A 21922-nucleotide genomic window follows, 5' to 3' on the forward strand; every position below is an offset into this window, starting at 1 on the left:
ATGTCTCTGGTTTGTCTCCAGTCACTGCCAAGATGCTCACGTATGTGCCAGCATCCAAAGCACAACTTTGCTATGTGTACCCAGTGCCACACACGTTATGTTAATATTAGCTTAAATATTAAGTTATGCTAACCATACCTGTGTCCTTTTCATTTGTATGCAGGACACGGTGAGTAAATTCAACTGAATTACAGACATCATTTAGCTAGTGTGAATGCAAAATTACATGTAGTCCCTACACAAAAGGAGTCCCGTACGAAAAGGGCTTTATACAATTTGGGACAAGTAGATGTCTCTCTTACAACAGCCATACAAAAGTCTTATGTGATCTTCTGTCTGCCTCGTGTTCATATGTGTGAATTTACACAACCAAAATAGCGGTGTTTGCATATGAGCTATAAGGCGGCATTGGTTGGTTAAAAAATTAAAAACGGTATTTGAAACTAAATTAGCAGAGCGCCAAATGTTTGTCCTGACACACCCTCTGTTACGCCACCCAGCCCATGTTGATGCAAATTATTTTTTATTGCAGACCAGGAAATTAACAAGGCAGGCGGAGATGAAAAATATTCCATTTGCCAAGGACCAAATTAACAACTTATGCCAAGGTATGTTTGTGCCAGATTTGGGATAGGGCTCTTTAAGTGAATAATAATAATAATAATAATAATTATTATTATTATTATTAACATACATATATTCATACATGTACTTTAACACAAGGCAGCAAATGATTGCAGTAGTGGTTTTCATTTCAAATGACACTTTTCAAGCAATATGAAATTAATAATTTTTTTTCTCAAGAAACCGCAGAGCCTTTCTCTTGATACCATTAAAACAACATCAGTAGTGCTGCATCTGGTAATTAAATGTCATTTTTTCTGAATAACATTATACAATGATCGTATTATGTAACAATATATTGAATAGACTGAGGTTTCAAAATGTGTTGTCCTGTTTGTACATATGCTCTTCTAATGCACTGGCAGATAGAGACATGTCAGCATCATCCATTTCTTTGTGCTATATGTTTTCCATTGCTCCTTTGAAAATCAGACGCTTACAAATTAAGTTTATTCTTCAACACATTATATACCCAGAAGATACAATAGACCCTGGCAATATAGGCTTGTGCCATACGTCAGTGAATCTACACATCTAATACCACATTGACCATGAATAAGAATATGAATGTTTGTAGAAAAGATTCTTTGGAGGGGAGGATACTTCTTACAGTTTACCAATGTTTAGGATGAAGTACATAGTAACCAGGAAAAATCTTAAACAGCCAAAGTTTCCCTGTGTAACTCCCTAGTCAACCGCTCCAAAACCAAATTAGTATGCAAACAACAAATTAAATACATCTTTGTTCAACAGTATGTAATTGAACTTGGAGTAGCCCCTAGTACATCTGGGTCACTGACATCTGTACATTCATGCAATTACTGCGAAAGCAACTTCTCAACTTTGCAATGAGCATCAAAAATGTTTAAAAGTACCAATGAACATGGAGCACACCAGCCATCAGCATACAATTTTATTTTGAAAATGATACTAATGAGTCAATTTGAAATTGTGTTAAAATAGACCCCTCCAAATGTGTATTATAGGGACACAGGCTCTAGGTTTTTGGTGGCCATAAACTGGGAGGGGGTGGGGGGGGGATTTGTTGCTGATCATAGACTACATGCACAATTAAAATGTCTTAAAACATTTTTTTAAACATTTAAAACCTGTGTGGCCCATCCTAAAAGACCACATAGACCATTTTTGCCACCAGCCAGCTCTGTGGATAAATAAGAGATGACTATAAGTGGAATCGGAAGAGGTGATACAATCTGCAAGAGCATGGCTTGCATGGAACTGTTCTCCAAATCTCAATTACCTCAAAGAGAGAAGAAAGAAGACATAAGATCAGAAAAGGGAAAGAATAGCTGACTTGTACAAGTCTTACTATGAATGAATATCTTAAGTATCAACCAATGAGTGATACTTTGTGCATCTACCATATGTGTGATCATTCTACCCGGACCAGGGACTGGAGGGGGAGGGTGGGGGATGGGGGGAGGAGGAGGAAGTAAATGAGTAAATTACTTTTGTTCCTTCAACCAAACACACAACATTCAATCCACTGAAAAATGTTCCACACCATCTTTCACTATATCCAAGCCTCTCACTTTCCAAGGTGTAAATGTGTTCCATATTCTTCAGCCACCCTAGAATGAAATGTGTGAAAACATGCCGAGATAAAGTGAACTTGAGAGCTGACCATCAACCCAAGAGGACACACATTTGAAGCTCTCTGAGCCAGACAGGAGGCATAAATATCCTGCCTGCTGCATCCCTATCACTCAAATGTAATGTGAGGATTTGAGGAATGATGATTTTCCTGTATCAAATTATATTTTCCAAATGGCTGCTTGGAACTGTGTTATATACCATTTGGCTGAAAAATCTGACTACATAGAACAGAAATATTTGATTTTCAAGCTTACCAGACATGTTCTTTATGCTTTTATTTATGTTGGCTCACAAGCTAAAAAGTACAAAACTTAAAGAATATATATTTACATAGGATATACCAATTCCTGGTTCTTTAGAAGATGTTTAAAATTTCAAGTAAATTTTTTTTTTACCATAATACAAGTCACTATAACAAATGTGTCAAATGCACATGTACAGAAAATCAGTAGGCTAGCTGTAGTGATAGGTGACAGAGTGCACAAAAAATACTTGCTCTCAGGTTGGCACATGCTCTTGTGAATAAGACATTGCAAGGGTGTCAGACAGAGGGAGGAAATATCAGTGTGGTTCTAGGGACTTAGGCCTTCAAATTCTGACTTTCATAAAACCTGGAACTTTACCTTTAAATGGAGTCACTGTGACACTGCAAAACCTGACTTAAATATTTCAGATACAACATGGTTGGAGGGGAAGGAGTAGTGGTGAAAATACCCAGTGAAGTACGCATCAAATCATATGAAGAGAAGCTGCCATTTGTGTGCTAGAAAGATAGGAGGTGGAATTGTGAATAACTATTGCTCTCAGCCTGTTTGGTTTCTAAGGTACTATATAAATATTAAAAATACAATATAAAATACTATATAAATATAAATATATAAAATAAACATAATATATAAAAATATAAAAGTGACAATGATCAATGTGTTTGCGTTGGGGGATATTTTATCACACAAATGAAGACAAGAAGCACTTGATGTTGGGGAGAGGATTGATAATTCTCAAATAACATGCAAGCTAATGGATGACTAAATGATTATTAAGTACTGATGACTGATTCACATCCCCTCCTTGCCAATTAATACCTGTGTGGACTATGCTTTAAGGATGATGAAAGTACCATATAAGTAATATATGAGAATAGCAAAGAGACAATGTTGTGACAGCCCAAGCAATATTGCAGAAAATGTATCTAGTCCTCAAACATTTTAATAATTAAATTAAGGTATTCACAATTTTATTTTTATCCAGTAATTGCTCATGTGACAAGCTTTTAGTGTGAAGCTCCAATTCAAGCAAATGTTATTATTCTAAATAAAAAGTGTGTTTTTATTCAGAAAAATATATAATATAGATATGCATTCCATTTTGGCAATCAAATCAATGCACAGCATGTGTCCTGCAACACATACTCCAAACTCCATTACATGAAAAATGAAAGACATGGCACACAACCAGCTTTCAATCTCAAGAACAGCAAAGCCATCGATGATGAAGGGCGGAAACTAGGAAGTAAGAGATGCATGTCTTCTGTGAAATACATGTACTTGTATGCTTCAGAATCCTTCTATTTGACAAAGTAGGATGTTAGGATATATTTGAATTCTTCAGATTAGGATATATTTTAATTTAGTAGTTGCTGAATAATTAAAAGGACTTTCATTAACTTGAAGAGGTCTATATGTGTTCTCCATTTAAATAAAAGCCACCTGGCTGGGACATTGTAAGGCATGTATCTTTACGGTGAACAGATTTCCTGAGTTCCTGAATAGTTCACAGGCAGCAATACCATGTTGGGGGGGGGTCTCCTGACTGAGATGGGCCCTCAAAAAATATGGCGTGGTTGCTCTAGATCTACAGGGATGTGGTGGCCTGGGGTGGTAGTGTCCAATGTCAGATCTTTGCACGGGACCAAAGATCTCTGACAGCACCCCTGTTCACAGGTACAGAAGAGAAAGGATTCCTTTGCAGTTATATAAGTATCGTGATCAAGAATGCACCAAGCTCGTCATCTGAGCTTCCCAGATCAATTGTACATGTTAATGAATTTCATGCTTCTGATTACAAAGCCCCTAAATCACCAAAGGGAATTTTGTATGTAAAGGAGTCAGTCTACCGAAAGCATATCGGTATAAATTACCTTTTTCAAGAAGATAATTTAATGGTGTCATCGGTTCCTGGGGATCGCGCCTGGCGGGAAATGGAACTTCAACATGTCACAGTGGAATGTAAAAAAAATAAATAATTATTTGCATAACCGCAAAGCTGAATAATGTAAAGTGAGAGCAAAGAAAGACCATTTTATTTAAAACGGGCATTTCCTTTTCAATAACACAAAGTACATACAGGGAATGGGCAAAATGTTTTTTTCTGATGTCTAGTCACAGTTCTATGTATATTACTATCAGTTGCAACCACCTGAATGAACTCATTTTTTGATGAAAATAAAAAAGAAAAAATAAATTTTAAAACTTATAAAACCACATATTTAGTATTAATAGACAAATCACCAGAAAAATTTCCATTGGCACATTAAGCTTTATTTTCCTGAAGATGATTAGCAACTCTTTTTCTGATACAGTAGCTTCGGATGTTTTGCACAACTAGATAATGGGAATAGTGAATGTTGTAATTTTGCCATTGCACTTAAAAAATAAATGTTTCTCAAGTTATGTTTCCAGTTGATCAATACAGTATATCCTGTGGCTTAATTAGAATTTTTTTCCACTGTTGAAAAATGAGCATAATTATACCGCATGCTAATTAATTCTTGTACAATTGCACAAAAACCCAAGGTTTTTAAATACATTTTACTCAGCTGCAAGAAGAAGCTTTTTGTGACTTTTTGCGTTGTCCTAACTAAAAATCCAAAATTGCCATATTGTTGAAAACAGCGAAGAAGATTTTGAACTAGGGTTTTTAAACTGCACCCAACTAGTGGGAACATCTGAAACACATAATGAAATATTCCAAATGCTCTGCTCATTGCTACCACGTGTCATTGACATTAACCAGACAACCTTTCTGAAAGAACACAAAGCAAAACCCTTATTGAGCAAATATAATGTTCATATACAGCAATGTGCATCTGATATTAGTACTGTTAGCGAAGTCTGTGTGTAGGCACTCCCACATCTTGCAGAAATGTGTGCTGGCAGTTTTATTACAGACTCATGTTTTATGTCCTCATATTAAACTCAATTTCAGCTAAAAGTATTTACCCAGTTATCAAAGAATGTTAATTGAGAACACCAAGGGATCATTCTGGTTATATTCCCTGTTGGTTATGAGCATGTTATAATAAAGCATTCCCCAAACGGTCTCATAACATATTTATTGTTCTTATTTAATTTACATAGAGGTCATTGTCCCAGGAATGCCACTTATGCATTGCTAATTATTATTTATTCATTAAGAAACATCAAAGGAACATTTTAATTAATTACTAAATTTTCCCAATGTAAATACATTGTTGACCACTGTAAACCAGACACCCCGCCCCCCCAACCCTAAGATGGAAATGGATTTAGACATTTAGTAGATACCTTCATCCAGAGCAACTTACTTACCTCACATTCTTTGGATACCATGTTTAAATGGCTTGATGTTTACTGAAGCCATTCATGTTAAGCACCTTGCTCAAAGGTGTAATGACAGTGCCCCACCTGGAACCTCAAACCTGCAACCCTCAGTTTTAAAGCCATTATGCTGCACTGCTGCCTACATATGAAAAGAAAAGAAAAAAAAAAGCTCTGGTCATACCCAAACAATTCAAGAACTGTGAAAAGCGAGGAACAAGAGTAACCTTAGCTTTACCAACTTTAATCAACTTTAATCAACTGCACTGGTCTAAAATACCAAGGTCGCCCGAAAGACTTGGAGGTGATCATTGCAACCTATCATTGTCTTACAAAATAGTTTTATGTTTGTGAATAAACTAACCGAGGGGAAACATGGATATCGAAAAATTAAAATGCCCGGAATCGATCCCTGTGGCACGTCAATTTCATTTAAGTAAGAACTGAAGGAATATCAAACTGAAATCTGTCAGTTGCTGTGGGCATGATCTGAGCCATTGACAGATTATTGCTCTATGACAACAAGATTAAAACAGAAACTGACTGAACTGCTTGAAAAAAAACAAAAAAAAAAACACAGTCAATAAATCTGGCCTCAGTCAAAGAACACTAAGACTATTTTATTTCTTCAAGGACAGTTTCTGTTTTATGAGATGATTGACAGTATATATATATATATATATATATATATATATCATTTAAATGTGTTCAATTCATTTTTATTGCATCAAATGTGATTGTCACTTTAAGCTGCAAAGTGAAAACATCCAAACATACATGCATGTAAAAACTGCTGAAAGGTATATACTGTATATACATATATCTTTCAGCAGTAGGCCTGACAGGCTTACATTAGTTGAGTTGGGTGTGCGGGTAACAAAGGAATTGGGTTGAGCGTGTGCAATGTTAATCGCGGCACTGAGGGATTGCCATTCTGCCGGGCTGGGAGCAACCGGGGGTGCCAGTAATTGTAATCAGGGAAGCAAGATATGATAAAAGAGGGAGGAAAGGTGCAGTTAGAGAGAGAGATGACAAGGGAATAGATGGAGCTTTGATGTGCCCGGATTTAGGGGTGGGGTTTTGGGTTTCATTGGACAGCTGGCTATGGTCGCTATACTTTTATTTTGGTTTGGATAGGTGAGTGTGTTAATGTATTTAACTGTGGTGTGTTAGTGGACGGTGAACGCAGCTGGCAGTGGTCCAGCAGTAGATGGTGGAAGAAGTAGAGACCTGAAAAGCAGCAAGACAGCCAGTACATGACAGTGTAGGTGAAAACCCAGACTGGATGCACTGTGGGAGCTAGGTTCCATGTAAAGAAAATCCACGGTGAGTAAATTGTGGGGTGTGTGATCCCAGGTTGGGACCTGGGGGGGGGGGGGGTGTTTTACAAAGCAGGATTACTGAATTAACAGCTCTTTACTTCAGTCCATGTTCCAGATTTGGGAGGGTTCCAGGTTTCCAGGTTTTACTCGGTGCAATCATCCAGCTAGTTCAGTAATCCTGATTTGTGAAATACCTCCCTTGGTTTGAGGGCTGACACCATGGCTCTGTTTGACTGTTCACTGCTAGTGCAGCTTCTGTGAAATCCTGGACTGGAGGCGGAAGTAGCAAGGTAGTGTTTCCTGGAAGCTGCCTGCTGGCCAGGGGATTACATGAAACGTTCGGCTGCTGAGGTTTGGACCCTGAAGGACTTTTTTTTCACTTAAGGAGACCTAGTAGAGTGACCAAACTACATCCCACCATTTTTCCGTGTTTGTTTGTTTTTGAGATTGTGGAAGTCTCCCAGAGGTAGTTCTCCCCCAGTTGGCAGAGAGGGGTTTTTCTCCCTGGTGGCAGGGTATAGCACAGGGGAGCCAGAGTGAGTTGCACAGTGTAGTGAAGTGTTATGTGAGTTGTTAATTGACTTGCACAGTTTATTGAACAATTTCTCAAGCTTGCAGCTGAAATGTGGTGTACAAAACTTTAAATTAAGAATAATTCAAAAAGTTCTAAATCATTTCTTGTAGTCTGTTGTTTTAATCTACTGTTTTAATCTGAACTCATCATACTTACAGATGAACATTCTCTAAAGATTGTCTCATCAACAAATTACCATGACCTGCAAAATTAAGTAAAATTTTGAGACTTCACATGATCACATGCCACATTAGTAATGCATTTGGAGTTTAATTTGAGGGACACATTTAAGAGATCATTTTAAAATCAAATTGGAGGAGGACGCTGATGTCTGTGTTTAAACGAATTGCTCCATGCAACTATTTTATTTCCTCTTCACAGAGCTTATTAAAGTACCCACCACATGCATTTGCACACATACACAATGAGAATGGATGTTTAAAATATTCACTCTCGCATTTTTGTTTCCCTGTCCTCTCCCTTCCCTTTTGTTTAACAAGTAATTGCCGAGGAGAGGACCCATATGTGCACCGAGCAAGTTATGACAATCTCTTTATGGAAATTGAAGATAAAAAATAGATTTAGTTCCCAAAGTACCATCAGATCATACATTATTCAAAGTTCCTTCTTAATTAACTTTAGTCCTTCCCTTCCTCTATTTAATTTCTTACCCCACCGGCAGTATCCTACTAAATAGTAATGGAGTATGAGAGAGGATTAGGTAAAATGTAAAAGCAAAGTGCAAACAATGTTTCAGACAGATGTTTATGACAGCTGAAAAAGGACAATAGAGTAAAAGCCGTCTTTACATAATACATGATAAAATTACAAGAATGAATTTAAAGCCAATTTTTCTACAGTATATAAAAACAGAATATCTGCACTATGGCTAAGGATAATACGAACTGCGTATCTAGTGTTGTTCTGTAATTAAACATGCTGCACTGGGAGACAGTTTTGTCTTTTGAAAGCATTGTCCTGTTGCCCATGTTGGCATCCAGCAGGCCCACAACAATGGCCCTGGAAAGCGGAAGCATTGATATTGTGCTGGATTGGCAAACACATGTGAAACGTAATAGACTTGTAGAGAGATTCCCAAGCATGATTTTACTTGGTCAAAGGATATTTCAAACAGATATGAGGATTACACTTTTTTTTGAATGCCAAGAAGGCAAATTGTGATGGAAGCAAATTGACAAATTATTCATGATGAAAATATGCTTCCTTTAAGAGGTGCAATAACCAAAAGTGATATATAGGAGGGGTACATTTGGAGGGGTACACCACAAATAACGGTACATTTTTTTGTAAACATTTTTTGCAAAGCCCAATTTTCTCTCATGCTTATTTGTATTTGTAGGCTAATTTTATTGCTGCCTCATCCTTTGTTAATCTAGTAATATGCAGGCAATACCACAGCCTTCTCCAAAGTGAATTTTGACTGGCTGCTCTACACCCCACAGTCCACCAACTGTGCTGTGCATGGAAGGAGTAAAGGGGGGTTTCTGGCCACAGTTTGCATTGTAATGGTAAGGATCTGATCCTAGACTGCATCCTAGCGCATCCATACAAAGTCACTGTGCTTTCAAACGCATCATGAAAGACAACAAAAATATTTGGGTACTGCCAGTCAATGAAATGACCCACAAATTAAAATGAAAAATAATAATAAAATAAAAAAGTTGCCTTTCTGTTCAATAAAGGTAAGTTTCTATCATGGTGGATTTAAAGAGAGAGAAACCTGAATCACACTACCCTGCTTTATCTGAATAACCCTTAGTGCTGCTGTGTAGCTTGTTGATTTTTAATTTTTTGGAAAGTTCTTTTTCTGAATAGTTGGAAAAACACGAATAAGCTCTGCTGAGAGACTTTTTTTTGGCAGATATCCCAGATATTCAGGCCCTTGTACCCTCCCCAATCACATTATACTTATGTCATGGTTATGGCCTTCCTGTCCATAATTGTAGTATAGCTTTGGTTTAGAGGTGCATTTGGAACCGATACGTTTGTTCAGTGAGACTTTTCCAGTGAGAATGTGTTCTGTTACGCCTCTTTGGGTTGTCAGTCACCTAACCAAACCCTAAGTACAAGAATAAATCCAAGATCACCTCCTCAGTTCTGAAAGTAAAATTCTCTTAGACATATTTCAAATGCTAATTATATGGCAATTTCAAGACAATTAGTGCTCATTATTGCAGAGTGCTCCATGTGAGTGCACTGAAGCTTAATTTGTAATTGCTAAATCGTTACATGAAAACTAGGGAGGCAGCTGTGACAAAGTGGTGAAGGCTGAAGAAGTTGCTGGTTGTAGATTTCAAAATACGCAGCAACCAGGATGTCCTAATGTCTGCAGTGAAATCAGCTTTGGAATCAATTGACTACACCATGAATGCAAATTTCTGGATGGAAGCAGCTAAGCTTTTCATCCATGGTGGTGAGCTAAAGCATTGATTATCTGGAGAAGAGCCCACCATTTAAGTGTAGGCAGAATTGCATTATACTGCTTGATCGTAGTGAAATACTGGGTTGTAATTGTAAGCTTATTTTAATTTTGAGGTGAATTCATATCCTTTACGAGGTCTCACTTAAAAAAAAAAAGAGGATTTAAATCACAATGTGGCACCGTCGTAAAATGCTGGGCATGCTGAATAATAACAATAATTCATGAATATTTTACACACAGCCATTCTCTTAGTTAAAACCCCTAACCCCCCCCCCCCCCCCAAATCCCACCTCCTGCCGCCTCACCACCCCTCCTCCAATAAATACATAATTAGACTTTTGGCTTAATAGTGGAAAAAGTCAATGTGGCTTAAGAACATACCACCATAAAACCATCCAATCTCGACTGATCAGTATTTGGATTAGAGTCCACCTGCCAATATGAGGTACCATAAGTATTTACATAACAACACAATGGTAATTAAAGCAATAATTATAATTTTTAAAAATCTGAAATCATTTTCCCTTGTACATAGTTCTACATTTGCTGGAAAGTAAAGTGTCATTGACAATACCTTGTATTTCTCAGAGATACAGCTTCCCATGTTACACAGTATGATACAACAAAGAAATATGTGTGCACACTGAGCTCCACTCTTCTTATTTGATATCCAGAGACTGACTAAAATGTGTCCTTTCATGACTCCTGCAGACTGGTCATGTGTTCCTTTGATAAAAAAGGACATTTTTATTACATAAAATGTAACCTCATTTCCTATAGCTCAGAGAAATGAGCATCATCATGTAAAGGCTGGAAGAAGTCTCATTGTCATCCTATAATTAAAGAAATGACATTATGGACGAAGCAGGGGCTCTGTTCAGCAACTTCAGATGTGTCTGGAATTGAAGAGAAAGAGCACTGCAGATGTCTGAAATTCAGAAGGAACAGGAAACAGAAAATCAAATTTAGGAAATAAAACAGGTGGATGAATGATAATAAAACTGATTCAATTTAGTGTTTCAGGTTAAAATTGTAAGCGGTGAAATCCATTTACAAAACCCAATGTTCTGCGTGGCCAGTCAGTCTTCTGGAATTCAATTCCAAAGAAGACAATAAGGCCACTGGAATATAAGCCAGGACTCTAACAAGTAAACAAATCTTTCAGAAGATATAAAGCACCTCTTACTAACCCTAAAAACATACAGTCAAGGCAGCCAAAATATGCAAAATTTGTAATACAGCTTTTAGTCAAAGCATTTTTTTTTCAGGCTGAGCAGTGTCTCTCCTTTGTAATAAAACACACCATTTGCTGCATAGAAAATCTTGTATGCACGCTGCATACCAATGGTAACAAAATGTGCTTGGCGAATGAAAAATGGGCAGTGTTACTTTTTCACGTGGCTCCTTTTCCATGAAGCTCCAGTAAAAGTTTAGCTGTATGTTGACATTCGTTTAATATCAATGATATGGTATCCATAAATTTTTTTAGGAATTGTGTTTTTACAACTGTAAAAGTCTGTACTGTACATACTTTGTAAGGGCCTTTTTACAATGAAAATTTCGTCTCTCCCCAAGTGCGCCAATTTATATGGCTTCCCCCACTCCAATTTCCACATCCCACATGTGCCCTGGGTCAGCATCCAATGATTCTCTTAACAGCCACGAGTCGTCACCCTAAGGACAGTCTCTAAATTATGGGAAGAGGAAACCATAAAAGAAGCTATTTGTCCTACTGTGTCTGCTCATAGAGTGCACTTGCACCATATTGAACCACAATAGATAACTATAAATATAGTTATATCAGTGGCAAGATAGGTGATGTGCTACTGTTCGTGAAACACTTGAAACTTAGCTATGAAACTAATTAACAGCTAGCTAACCTGAAGAAAATGGTAGCATGTCAACCCCATGAAGCAGCTCCTAGGAAATGTCTTGAATTTTTGAAAAAAAAAGTGAATAAAAATACTGTTGCATCATAAATGTCTTGAATGTATTGTGTTGTGAGGGGGCAAACATATTTCAATGCATAACATAATTTGAACATGGAAGACAAAAAAATGGTGAAAAAGTTCAAGGGGTGAATAATTTATGATAGCACTGTACAAGATTCCACAACTGCACTGCTCATCAGGAATGAAAGAATAAATAGCCACATTAAATGAATATAAATTCAAACTTTTTATAAACTGCTTTCAAAACAAGACTCCATCACTGGCCCAAACGTCCATGATAAATCCTACTGAAATGTATTTTCTGCTCCTCCAGAACCAAGTTCCTGGTGCTTCCTGCTACAGTGAAAAAAAACAAAAACCAAAACAAAAAAAAAACAAAACAATTTCCTTCAAATTGCATATTTCACACAGTGTTCAAAATCTTTCCCCTTGGATTTTAAAAACTATTAATTTAATTCGTCAACCCAATGTGTGTTCTGCTTATATAATACCCACTCATGAAAAAGTCTGAAATATGCAGAAACCAATCCTCCAATGGATGACACTAAATCATTTTCGCATAAATATGGATATCACTATGCTGTTTATAAAAGGCTAAAGTTGCATGTTTAATGCATGGCAAAGCTGACTTTTCAATTAGTAGGGGGAATAAAGCTGAAAAAGGCTCAAACAGTTACACGGCAGATAAAAGCACCACATTTAGTACAGACACTCTTTGGGATGTACAGAACCATTTCAGAAGGGGTGCCCAAAATTTCTGATGCATGAAAGGCTTTTTTGAACTGAGAATTCTAAATGGCTCCCCGAAAAGTACTACGATTCCAAAAGGTGATATTCCTCTTAAATGCTAGCACACCAGGCTTATTTTACAATTTGGATTTATAGACAGTGAAACAATTACATGAAACAAACTTCCCAGAATTGCCTATTAAAATGTTTGCAAATAATTTTACACTGTTTTAAACCCCAGGAATTCACACACACACACACACACACACACACACACACACACACAAAACATTCCAAATGGGGTGACCTTTTAATATTCACTTGTGAGAGGTATGTAAATGATTTTAAAGGCAGGCAATGATCCTTAAAAAACATTGAACACACACACAAGAGGTGATGGTCTATTTGTCACTTTTTGTTCTTCCCATGAGCACACAATTTAGTATTGATAATCTTTGGGATGTGTATAATCATCTCAAAGGGGTTAACACAAATTCAGATTGTGAAAACAAAAATCCAAAATGGCTGCCTGAAAAGCACCACAATTCCTACAACTATGAGTGTGTCTATGTAGCAAGCAAGTAAAATGCAAACATTCATTCCTTTAACGCACTCTTACTTATGATATCTGCATATAAGAAAGCATTGATACGTAACAAAGACCTTGGCATGCTAATATAGATATATCAGCTTTTCCACAATCTCACATGCAAGTTCCTTAATTGAAAATCATGCTACATACGGCTTTTTTAATGATCTTAGAGCATGGTCTAAAGCACATGGTGCAAGTGCATTTAGGACATGTCCAAATCCACTTTTGCTACTTAAATGGTAGATAATTTGAGTGCTAAGTTAATGTGGAAGGTTCAAATGGGCTGAACTTATTAAGAGGTGTGTCTTGAGTGTAACATGCAACGAATCAGTCAGAGTCTCATCTCTCATTACCTTTAAAAGCCACCTGCATTTGAACCTATTGGTGTATTGTAAATACAATGGTGGATTTAGCAAGACTTCAAAAAGACAGATTTACTTGATGAAACAGACCTGCTTGTGTGTGAGGTTAAATTGCATAAGCAGACAATATATAAAAATATTAAAAAATACATTTTGTCCATTAGAATTCTGAGAACTAATTGTGTAATGTGGTGAAAATTTTATTTCATTTCTAATTTTTGAAAAAGTTCATTTTTGTTAATTAAACTTTAATTACTTTACTAATCTTCTAAACTTTCTAAATTAACTAATCATTTTGTTATGTTGTGGAGCTACACATGAAATAGGCAGGGTTTCCTGAAAGTATGGAAACTTGGTTACTGTAATTTTAAAAATGTGACATAATTTTTTTTTAAAAATCCATGTTTTTTTTAGGGCTGTATTGCAATGTTCCAGCTAACACCAAAAATGCATTTTTGAGGCAATCGGCAACCAAGTAGGCAGCCTTTTTGAATTTGTTCAGTAACTTACTTCCTGTTTATGATTTTCTGGGCACCTCTTCCAGAATGTCTTAGGATGACCTGAGGGGCATCTGTACCAATTTTCATGCTTTTATCCACAGCATAATTTTTTAAATATTTAATTTCCCTTACTAAATAAACATCTTCATTCTGAATATTTAGCATTAGCATAGGATGTATATCAAATAGAACAGTAAAGCAATATAAACTAATACCAGATATAATATTAGACAACAAAAATAAATAGAAAAGGTCAGTTGGTCCGTAACTGGAAGAAAACTTTATCTGCAGAAGTATACCACTATTAAACTTTTTTTTCCCATCATATTAATTAAAATGTCTTAGCATATTTTTCCCCAAATAATTTTCATTGGCCATTCAGAATTGGGGTGGAAATTGCTCAACCCCATGTTCGGCACCACATTTATAGGGGAAAAAAAACGGTATATTTTGCATGTCTCTGAGATAACTACAGTTTGTGTCCGTTACTCATACATACATTTAAATTGATTTCATGTCAAAGTAATAAAGAAACACTTGAATAACATTTTTATTTTATTGTTGTACCATTCACAATATGAGTTGTTCTCAGCCCTGAGGCAGAATCCATGGCCAGCAAGAGTTGTTTTGATTCAAAATCAGATGCTGGCAGAAAATACTGCTTTGAGAACAGCCTTACTGTTTTGTTCTTTTCGCCCTGTCTTGTTAAATGGAGCTGCAGGAGTTAAGATGAGAACATCTTGTGTAACTGAGAGAGAGCACTCAGTAGCAGGGTACCAAAGCTTAGATGGAATCTGGCAGAAGTTGAGGGTTCAGTCAAGAGGAGGGAAATAAATAAATCAAGAGGAGGGACAAAAGACAACAAAGGGTGCACAGCATTTGTTATGATAGATGGAGGAAATGAATGAGGGTATTGGAGGGAAAATGAGTATCTTATTAAGCTATCAGTGGCAGGTACAGGCAATACATCAACATGGGCTAGTAGGCCAGTGCTCACAAATGGTATATTATGTTGCAAAAAGGACCCACTTGCACCCTCCTTGCGAACTGAAAATGGTGCTTCATTGGCAGGACAGAAGTTTGCTCAACGTCTTCTGAGCTTCTGATAAAATTAAAACGAAAGAAAGCAAACAAGAAAAGAAAATGCTATAGGATGGGGTACTCCTCTGGGGAATATGTTTTATCTTGAATAACTCTGACATGTTATGTTATGTTCTTTGTGGAAATATCTGAAATACTGCAAATATACTGTACGCTGATTTGATTTAACTGTTTCCCATGGACACAAATCCATTCAAAATGACATAGACTCGAATGCATGATGATGCATCTAGTTATCAAGCTATCTTAGATACGTTTGCTTGATTAGTTATGAAGACAGGGTGAAAGCCATCTTGCAAAAAAAAAATTGAGGGCCATATCTACTAAAGATTTGCAGGGTTTTATAGATAATAATGAGACTAAAACAGGAGGAGAGAATGGAAATGTGTGCACGTGACCAACTACAGCTGATTTATCATGGCTGGTGGCCATTGCAGCAAAGGTAATTGCGTTTTTTTTTTAACATTCGAAAAAAGTGAGTGAGTGAGTATCTCAAATACCGGCAGTGCGTTTACATATACTTGCTGCGGCTGTGATCATTTACATAACCAGCCGTGGTATATACCCCACCAAACTGAAAACATGCTGCAACACAGAATTTGGTGGCACTGGCGGAAATTTAGGCATGCTTAGTAAACATACTGTAGTCCCAGGTCTGAGGTTCAAACACATGTTCAAACTCAGTTGGCATGTGACACCAAAGTAGAAGTGCCTCTCACACTTGACTCTTAAAATCATCTTCCCTGTTCAAATTTTCTACTTTTTTCCCTTTATTTTTTAATGTTCCTAATTAAGAAGAATGTAGCTTAAAATAATCTATATTATCTTACATGCACACACACACACACACACACGGTACATTCGTGTGGATTACAGGGGAATATATTGTCTGCTTTTGGCGATCAGGAGGAATATACACATATAAAAAACATGGTGATGGAAATCCATCCAGTATGGCAACCTATCCATCAAGGAAGCTAAACATCTATACTCATCTTGTAAGAAACAATATGGTTACTCAAATGAGCTGGTGTTTTGTTAGGTTTTCATAGTTTATTGCACAATGGAATCAATGTGTGAACAGGCCAGGCCAGGATGATTTCCTATTGTACAATCATGTGGCTCTAAAAACTGGCTTCGCCCACACCACCCAGTATTTCTTGAACTAACCTTTAAACAGGAGCTTTACATTGGCATTTCTTTCTATCAAAAAGCAATGCTGAAAAAGATGGGAGAATAAATTAAGATAAGCTTCAAGGATGTTCTCTGCTGAAATCACAGATTGAATTCCTGAAAAAAAATCACCAGTAAGCCCAGAAAACGTCAAAGGATAATGTGTTTGTTTAATCATTCATTTCTTGATAAACTGCATTTTCATTTACAAGTCATTTTCAGGGACACTTTTACCCATATACTTTTACATAACATTGAAAAAATCTGTATATGTCTGTAAAATATATCACTAAATTTAATAAATGTACTGACATATAATTGCACATGCACATCAAATCTTCATTAAAATTTGAATAATGTTTCTGTTCATCACTTGAAATGAGAATGCAATGCATTGGAACGTTTTTTAAATATAAAAAAACCCTCTTATTATTATTTTCCTTTCAAACAGCAATGAAGAAGCTATCTTTCACTAAGGTCTGATTAAATCCACATGCAAACTCAATTTTGACTCTCGCAAATAAAATTAACAGGCTGTATGTGTAGCCAACAAAATGAAATTGTTTCCTTTTATTTCAGTGATTACTAAAATCTCCAAAGTGTTTTAATCCGCTTAATTTTTTAGTTGAATAAAAATGTTGATTGAATACAATTTCTCATGATGTGTTAAGACAGAACAAAAGCTGTGCTTGGATTTGCCAAAAGCAGCAGCATTTCAACCCACCTTGCAAGTTTGGAATAATTGCTTAGCTTGCTGGAGTTTCTGCAGGTGGCATTGATTTAAAACTTGACTAATTTCATGGGTTGTGACCATTGATACTGGATGCTCTATCACAATAAACTTTACAAAGTGTGTGTCCAAGCAGCAACTGAATTGTAAATAATTGAATGCTTGAATAATTCTTCTCTTGATTTCAGTCACAGCTAGACAAATATATTCATATAAATATGTATTCATCGATTCAAGCATGTCACACGCATAACACACACACACTCACAAAGCCAGCTGTGAGTATCAATTCCAATTCTAAGGCTTAAAGCTAACACAGTACCAGGAAAATATTAAAATGAATGAATCACTTGACATCCGGCATTTATTTATTTATTATTTTTCGCCACAGGGTACGAATACTGCTAATACACTGGGAAAGGTAAATGCACTTACAATCTGCTGCTGACAGTTTGGTGGAGTATCATTGACATATATCTGAGGCTTTGTTTTGTTTCTGATGTAAGACAAAGAAATAAGCCCGGTCTCAGACATTTACAGGAAGTCCTCATTTTCTTCTCTCCACCACCATTAGAACAACATTTTTTCCATTCTGACTTTGTTATACACTATTACATTTATAGGGAAGAAGAATGTTTTGTTTATTTATGTATTTATTAATCTAAACAAAGGCTTGAGCCAAAGGCTTGCGCCTGAACTTGTAAATTGGCAGTTTGAAGTCTTAAAATGGTTTCTTTTTGGCACAGATATTAAGCACTCACTTGTTTTTGATGTACATTATTTTACATGGTATCGGAAGAGTGTATTCACATTGGTAGTTTCTAACCAATCACCTGCCATCATATGACCTACTGCACATGACTTAAAATTATTTTCTAATTAGTTAAATACTGTACCAAATTCTTTGGCTATTTTAGGGGGTTATGAATTCAAATCCATCCATCCATCCATCCATTGTCTGTACTCACTTATCTTTGCCAGGGTTGCAGGGTGTGCTGGAGCCTATCCTAGTGTGCATTGGGCGAAAAACTTTACAGCACACTTAGAGTTTGAGTAGGTCATTCATCCTGAGGGGTAGAACAGTTTGCCAGAACACCAAAATTAGGCGTGGGTGTTTGTAAGTTGCCATTTTTTCTTTTCAATTTTATTTTATTTTTTTTCAGTTTTTCCCCAATGGGCGGCTCAAATAATGCAATTGTAATAATGCATTCAAACACATGCATACTCACTGTGGTCAGAAATGGTAGTAAATATATATAATCAGGGCCATATATTGTTAACAGGTCAAGACTAATTATGTTCCAGTGGGTCTGTACAATACAACTTTTGCCCCGCCAGATTTGGACATGTGGTGCCACCTCTGCCAAGGATACTGACTGTCTCTCTTGCAAAACTTCAAAAGGACAAAATCTTTGGCAAGGTGAATAAAATTAGCAACGCCAATGCAAGTTCCTCCCAGACTGTTACTAGTAATTATATTTACTATTACTAGCAGTTTTCTATTAATTATAATATCTTACATGTTTATTTTTATTGTATATTATTACATGTTAACACTGGCTTTACCAAGCCAAGTCAAAGTTTGTCCTCATACTTTCCTTTCTAGTTGTCGTCCTCAATGCCCAACCATCAAGACACACAGTAGTGACCCTCAACCTGGTCTGTCAGTTGTGATAAAGTCTGACTAAAAACAGTGTCTGCCTTCAAATACATTAATGTTGCTGTTTCAGGTCATCAGTTTTCATTGTGTTCTAGACCCACAGTCTGTCTCTTTCATTTTCATCTCTGAATTCTCTCTGCCCCTGCTCTCCCAGACTGATCCCAACTCATGCCACTGTGCATTTTAAGCCTTCTCAAGTACAACTATTGCACAATCAGTTGAACTAGGTTGCAATAACATCCTCTTCAGAACCATAATATCCTCTTCAGAACAATGACACTTCAGGAAACAGTTGCATCTCATTTTTTTATCAATTGAGCATATTAAGACACTCTCATTCAGACATGTACATGTTACTGAAACTTTAGTGTGCTTCATTTAATTATGTCTGAACTTACACAAAAAACATTTTCAATTCAGGTAGTTGAGGAATTGAATTTTAACAGGATACGAGCATTAGAGAGCACCTGTAGTGACTGGTTATACAGTGCCGTGAAAAATTCCTTCCTTCCTTCCTTCCTTCCTTCCTTCCTTCGATAATGTTCTATGGACAAATGAGACAAAAGTGGAACTTTTCAGTCCTTTTATGTCAGACATAAAGCAAATACAGAATTTAACAATAAGAGCATCATACCAACAGTCACACATAATCGGGAAAGTTGTTGCCTCGGGACCTAGAAGACTCTCCATTATTGAAGGAACCATGATTTCTGCTCTGTACCTGAACATTCTTAAGAAGACTACCTGGTCATCTGTCTGAGAGCTGAAGCTGAAGCATAATTGTTCTGTTATGCAGCAAGACAATGATCCTAAACACAAAAGCAAGTCCATCTGAATGGCTGAAAAGAAATAAAATTAAAGTTTGAGTGGCCTAGTCAAAGTCCAGACTGGAATTCAATAGAGATGCTGTGGCAGGACCCGAAATTAGCTGTTCATGCTTGAAAACCTATTCATTTGTCTGAACTAAAGTGGTTCTTCAAAGAAGAGCAGGCTAAAATTCCTCCACAGTGATGTGAAAGATTGATATCAAATTATAGGAAGCATTTAGTTGCAGTTATGGCTGCTAAAGGTGGTGCCACCAGTTATTAAGTTTAAGGGGAAAATGACTTTGTCACATGGATGATATAGGTGTTTGATAACTTTCTTCATTAAAGTAATTAAATAATCATTTTAAAAAATGTTTTTGTTTACTCAGGTTCCCTTTGTCTAACATTTTTTCTGAAATCATCCACTGTGACAAATATGCAATAATAGAGGAAATCAGGAATAGGCACTGTATATACAGTGCATTTTTAAAAGGGTAGAAAACAACTATGTAGTAATTTTTTATGTTTCCCCGTCAGGTTATTTCTCATTTCTCAAGTGCCCATACTTGGAACATCCAAGACTCAGCAGAAGACTGCCCAAATTACACCCTCCACCTTGGAACAGTTGGACACGCATGCAACATCCTACAGTACAACAAATCTCAAGGAGCCATTAGAACCCCTGTCCTCTCTCACAAACCCTACCAGCAATACATCACACAGACTACTTAGCAATGTCAGCACATACCTACCCGATTCCATCTCACCTTCTTCAATTACAGAGCAGAGAGGAGAGAATCTGCCAGTAAGCTCTCTGTCATAAAGGGTAATGAAGGAATAAAAAGATGATGCAACACAATCAAACACCCACCAGTTTCTCTACCTTCACCCAACATATCCCTCCTACTTCAATAGAAATATTCAGGTCTGGGTGTCATAGTTAGAAATTTCCTTTTTACATGACTCCAATTTTAATTGAATAACTTTTTTTAGAAACACACTTATTTTTGGGCAAGGTGAATGTTTCTGTCAGAAGACAAAATGTACAAAATAGAATGTGGTAGAAAATCATAGTACATCTCAAAATATATTGATCACTACCCTACCACAAACACATAAGGACACATTTCATTTAACCGGTACACTCATACCCTAACCAGTTTCTATACATAGATATTTACTACAGACATTGGCAGCATGTGTATACTAACAATAATTATAATGTCAGCCCTACTAGCAGAACAAAAGCCACCATGTGCTCATCCTGACCCAACACATTTAGACAAACAATTGTTTCAGTTATTAAATTTGAGTCTGATAAACAGCCATTTTCTTTTCAATACTCAAAATTACAGATGGAAAAGACATTTATTCCAACTTATGGAAACATCAGTTTGTAAGACTTGGAATAAAACTCCTAATTCCCCTAAATCAACTAATTTAACAGCAATATCTTAATCTTAATAACTCAAATAATCTCACTTTAAAAACTAGCAAGTCACAAATAATTATGTATAAGAACTGAGACAACATAATTTATTTGACACCCACAAGTGACTCTAGAATAGCATAGCTATCTATCTAGCTAGCCAAATATTACAACTTTGGCTCCGATGTAGTGTTTGGAATAATCTTCTTGTGCCATTTGGCCATTTAGCTGGTTCAGGATTTCAGAAAAGAAGGACATGGATAAGAGAGACAGAAGAACAGCAAAAAAGGGAAGAACTATTGAAAGGACTCACAAGGTCAGAAACTCACCATGATGGACAATTTGGACAAGGAAGTCATTGAGCATCATACAGCTTATAAAATATGCATGCTGTGACTGATAGGAAAGGCAGCCGGTTGCCCTTGGACTTTAGCTCCCCTATCTCAAACTGAAATCTGGCTAATAATTTATTTTAAAATTTATGAAATGATATACAAATAGAATAAACACTGTTTAGTGACACTTTCTATCATGAGCATGATTCAACATATGCATTAAAAATGACTGCAATAATGAATTGGGTTAGAATTTACGGTGAGCTCCATAATGTTTGGGACAAATACTTAATAATTGTTTTTTAATTTTTATCTGGATCTGTACTCCACAATTTTAGATTTGTAATCAAAGTGCACATTATCCATTTTTTTAATATGCATTTTAGTTTCACCAT

General features: G+C 36.4%; 1 long non-coding RNA gene across 1 annotated transcript; it reads left to right on the forward strand.

Annotated features, from left to right (window-relative positions):
• The first annotated feature begins 530 nt into the window (after window positions 1-530).
• LOC118224658 lies at window positions 531-21210 on the forward strand. The gene is made up of 3 exons (XR_004764677.1): window positions 531-608; window positions 18636-18717; window positions 20301-21210. It is a non-coding gene; the product is annotated as an uncharacterized LOC118224658 (long non-coding RNA).
• Window positions 21211-21922: the final 712 nt, after the last annotated feature.

The sequence above is a fragment of the Anguilla anguilla genome, chromosome 4, assembly GCF_013347855.1.
Source record: "Anguilla anguilla isolate fAngAng1 chromosome 4, fAngAng1.pri, whole genome shotgun sequence".
Classification (NCBI taxonomy): domain Eukaryota; kingdom Metazoa; phylum Chordata; class Actinopteri; order Anguilliformes; family Anguillidae; genus Anguilla; species Anguilla anguilla.